The sequence below is a fragment of the Pundamilia nyererei genome, unplaced genomic scaffold, assembly GCF_000239375.1.
Source record: "Pundamilia nyererei isolate P.nyererei 1_Seehausen unplaced genomic scaffold, PunNye1.0 scaffold00039, whole genome shotgun sequence".
Classification (NCBI taxonomy): Eukaryota; Metazoa; Chordata; class Actinopteri; order Cichliformes; family Cichlidae; genus Pundamilia; species Pundamilia nyererei.
This window is the reverse complement of record NW_005187440.1, coordinates 2758883-2763705: the sequence shown is the minus strand read 5'-3', so window position 1 is coordinate 2763705 and position 4823 is coordinate 2758883.

Below are 4823 nucleotides of genomic sequence, written 5' to 3'. Positions count from 1 at the left end.
CTTCATAAGATAACATCATAGTTAAAAAGCAGCCCCTGCTCTCATTTGAGAGGAAGCATCCATGAGGCCTTTATCACGTAGCTGCACGCTCTGTGCCTGACTCCGTGATATTTTGTGAGGACTGCATGTATCTAGCTAACAGATGTCGTTCACCCCACGGCATTGCAGGTGCCCCATCTTTTTTGGTACGTGTTCATTGGGTATCTCAGTTCACCCCTGGGCTAGTGCAGTTAGGTTCACAGTTGGCATCCAACTGTATCAATATTTGCCTTTGCCAGCAGCATTCAGGATGGCTTGTACATCCATCTACTGCTTCCAATTTGAATCTATGGTAAAAGAAAACTGAACACAAGACAATGCAGCGGGAAAAGCAGCAATACTTTGAGATTTTTAAAGATTTAAAGCTTTCTGTTTATATCCCATAGAGGCACATGTGAAACTCTTTCATTTTAAACAGATATTACAGGGGAAAAGTGCTGTAGGGGGTTTTGTGCAGCCTTTGAAGAGGCAGCAGCCATGACTGACAGGTGATCTTGGCAACCCTAGTAGGCTAGGTGTTTATGCATGCATGGCTTGAATCCCTATGTCTGTGTGGGTTTGTGTGTCTGAAGCTGGATGCATGTCTGTATAACAAAGAACGCTGTGTGAATCACTGAGGCAAAACATGCGCTGTTGGGTGAAAGCTGACCTGGCGATCTCAGATCCAGGGATTGTTTCAGGGAGCTCTCCTCATAGAGACTGACTTCAGCGGGAACACACTTTGTGATCTGATCAAAACTGCAGATACTTCACTCGGTTTGGAAGTCCATCCAAAGTACTTCTAATCTTTAAAGTTTAATGCTCTAATGAACTGTCTGATTAGCATAAACTCTCTATCGTGCCTCACACTGATCTTTTATAAATACATCCTATCTAACATATAGCTGTGGTCAGAGTGAATCTTCAGTCTGATAACTGTTCGTGTACTCACGGCATCGGAGTTGTAAGTGTTACGTTATTCTGTGCTCAAGTAAAAGGTGCTTTCCTTTTTCTTCTCTCAAGGTCAGAATTGAGTGGTTGCATTTGATGAAGGACTTAGCTTTTAGATTTAATCCTTTTGTTCAGTTTAAACAAGATCTGCTGTATTTGCCAGGTTAGTTCAGTTCACTTTGGTGGAACTGAAAGCAATCAGTCAAATTGTGGTGAGGTCCAGTCAACTGCATCAAGACTAAGATGAAGCATGTGAATCATCATTTTGTAACAGCTCACCAGAGAGTCCAGTATGGCCCACAGTATTGCTTTACAAGCTTAATGATAAAATGCATTGCCATTTCAGAGACAGTGAAGTAATGCCAGCATTACTACATATGTACAGTACTATGAAAAGGTACCTACCCCTTCTTGATTTCTTATCTTTTTGCATATATGTCAATAAGAGTTTAAGATTCAACAATAAGACAGAGACTGCACAGACGTGGCATCCAGAGAGAAAACTAGTCACAGTCTGGACTTAAATCTGATTGGGATGCTTGGGTATGACTTTAAACAGGCGACCCATGCTGGAAAAACCTGCAATATAGCAGAATTACAACAATTCTGCAAAGAAGAGTGAGCCAAAATCTTCCACAGTGATGTGAAAAACTCATTGCTAATTAACACAGACGCTTGATTGCAGTTGCCAATGGTGGCACAAACAGTTATTAGTTTGGGGGGAAGTTACTTTCTCACATAGGGTCAGGTAGGTTTGGATCTTTTTTAATAAGTAGGAACCTTTTTTCCCTTAGTAAATAAAATCATCAGTTCAAAACTTATTATAAATATTTGGAAACATAAAAGTGTTTTTGCATTCAGACAGATTGGGCCATATAAATGTAAAGTATTGTACTCATTTAATAAAAGAATGCTCTTCATGTGGAGTTTTTGTACAACAACCATGATCTGTGAGTTGGTGTGCACATTTAATGGCAACAGGCTCACTGAACATGGGAAAAGTGAGACATATTGTTGACACTGTGTTTAATATTCTTAAGAAAATTTCAGGATGCTCATCATTTTGTAAATGCATGGCTCATTAAATATGGAAATGCAATTTTTTTTTTTAAATGTAGTTCTTTACAATTCAAGAAATGAGCAGTTTAGAGGGGTCTGTGTTTCATGTGGTTTATTATGGCTTTGTTTTAATGGTTCAGCCAACTTGAAATCAAATTAAGCCGTATGTGGCCCATGAACTAAAATGAGTCTGATACTCCTGGGGTAGAAGGAGATTTCCCAGACTGATGATTGATCAAAAGCTAAAAACAATTTGAAAACTGCAGGGTGCTACAATTGCAGTACTATTTGGTGAACTAAGATAAATCACTTAACAACTTTTGTGCCATCATGCAGAAATGTGCCCAGCACCCATTAAAATGTTTTGGCTCACTTGCATCTGGAGATTAGCATTGAGATCTTTTCTTTAACTGCATATTTTCCCCATCAGGTCTAATTTTTGAAAATCAAATAATACCTCATGTGTGCTGGTGATCCCTCAGCACCAACATAGGGATACCACTTATAAAAATGATGTTTCCTCAGTGAAGATTTTGGTAAAAGCAATGCAATTTGTTTATTGAACGAAATAATAATGTGTGCACAATTAGAATCAGCCACTATTGTCAACAGTGAATAAACTGCATGTTTGATGGCAGACGGTGCTTATTTACCACATATCAGTCAAGTTAGCAAACTTCAATTTAACACCATGAGTGATGCACTGTTTAGCTTGAATCAGCATCAGTAAAGCAACAGATCACATTTCAAGTCATGACATTTAAGCACCAAACTGTGATTTGAGCTTTAAATTATGCAAATTTCATTATGTTCTCTTCACCAAAGTGGCTGAATTATTTATTTTTCTTGGTATCTCCGGAAAGCTTGGAACAGGATCCAAACAACCATGCTGGAAGGGTCTGTGAACCTCGGTGAGGTACAGTCAGCCTGTTAGTATGTGGCTATACAGTATCATACAGTCCATGCTTCTAATTCACCATGGTTGCATGCTAAATTAGCTCATTTGCATCTAACACAAAATACAGCTGAGTCTCCAGAGTGTTATTAGTTTTGCATATAGCTGCTTGTAAATCATAGGATTGGACAAATTAAAATGTTGATCTGGTAATTGTGCTAGATGAAAAATCAAGGCGTCACAAAAGCAATCACTCTTCATTATGAGAGGGAAAAGTATCGACTGCTCCAAATTGCATGGCACCCCATTTAATGGTTATCAAAACACATCTCTTTAAAGCACAAATGTCAACCTCGTGGTACTGTCGCCAGAGGAAAAGTCCAGTGGACAAAGTTTAATATACAGGCTGGCAGACTGACACCGCAACACCCAGATTCCCAACCCTGACATGTGTTGCACATATACAAACCAGCTAGGTTTTATCAAATGCCACATGGTTCAACTTTGGAAGTGACTATTGTTAAGGATAAACATTTGAAATACCTACTGTGCACTGCAGTTAAGATTGCAGCCACTCATCTTCCTGCTTTAAAGGGACGCCACCAGGTCAGCACGTGTGTTTAGTTTGTGACCATCTGGAGCAGAGGTCAAAGTGTTTGTTTGGGGATCAGCAGAGGTGCTGCAATATCAGAACAAGATGAATTATTAAGGAGGTTGCAGGAAGAGGTGACCATACCGTATTCTCCTTTACCATTCGCAAAGTAAAAAGCACAGATGGTTCTTTTCATCTGATGAGATGGCCGCGGAGGGAGACTATATGTGTCTGCATGTGGGTGTGAGATAAACTAATATGCGACAGCCACCAGGCAATTGGCCTGTTTGTGCACCGTGCCCTTTTACTGTAAGTGAAATTTCCTCTTCCAGTGCTCCCTGCTGCTACATTGTCCCACTTACAAATTCCTGCCTGACTCCTGTCAGCAATCCAAATAAATAATCAGCTATCAAATCTCTCATGGCAAGAATGTGGATCTGTGCTCGTGGTGGCAAACTGGCGAGAGGAATCTCTTCATCTGTCACGTCACAGTTAGTCATCGCTGGATCAAGAGAACTTCGTCTTTGATTAGAAAAAATCAATGCGTGCTCTGCAGAGGCTCTTCTCTGTGGGCTCACAGAGAAGCATATCTGACAAAGACAACTAAAACAGCAAAATATATCTTTGTTTGCACATCTTTTCTTTCACTCTGTCATATAACACTCAGGAAGAACTGTCAGAAAGTCAAAAGTCAGCTTCTCCTTCACCCATCCTCATGTAATGATGACGCTTACATTTTTTTAAGGCTCTCCAGTTGTCATTCTCAGGTGACATTTTGACATTGCTGGAGAAAAATGAAAAAGATATTCAGCAACAGGAAATACACCTCAAGCAAATGTGACTGTCTCAATAGATGGCTAGCCTTGGCATTGAGCTCTGCTGACGTATAAAAGCTGAAAGCAGACTGGGGGGGGAGTAAGATGCTATAGAGAAAAAGAAGTCTTCATCTGTGTGTGAGACGTCACATGAAAAATTGACAGCGTGTGAGGGTCAGGGGTGTTTAAAAGAAAAAGGAGTGGGGGAGAAAGGGTGGGCGGGGGGAGTGCTCGTGGGAAACAGTGCAGAGGGGAGGTTGAAGAGTATCCAGAGGTCCTGTGACTCACTGGCACTTTTTAACACAGTGGACTTTGACAGGTAGCTGCACATACACTGTAACACAGCTCACATACAAATAACTGGTCAAGAAAACCACACAGCGCTGCTGCTGTATGTACCAGTAATCAAAAAGTCGACATCCACTACCCCATCCTCCTACCAATCCCACCCCACACTCCTTCTCACACTCTCCCTCACACACACACACACACA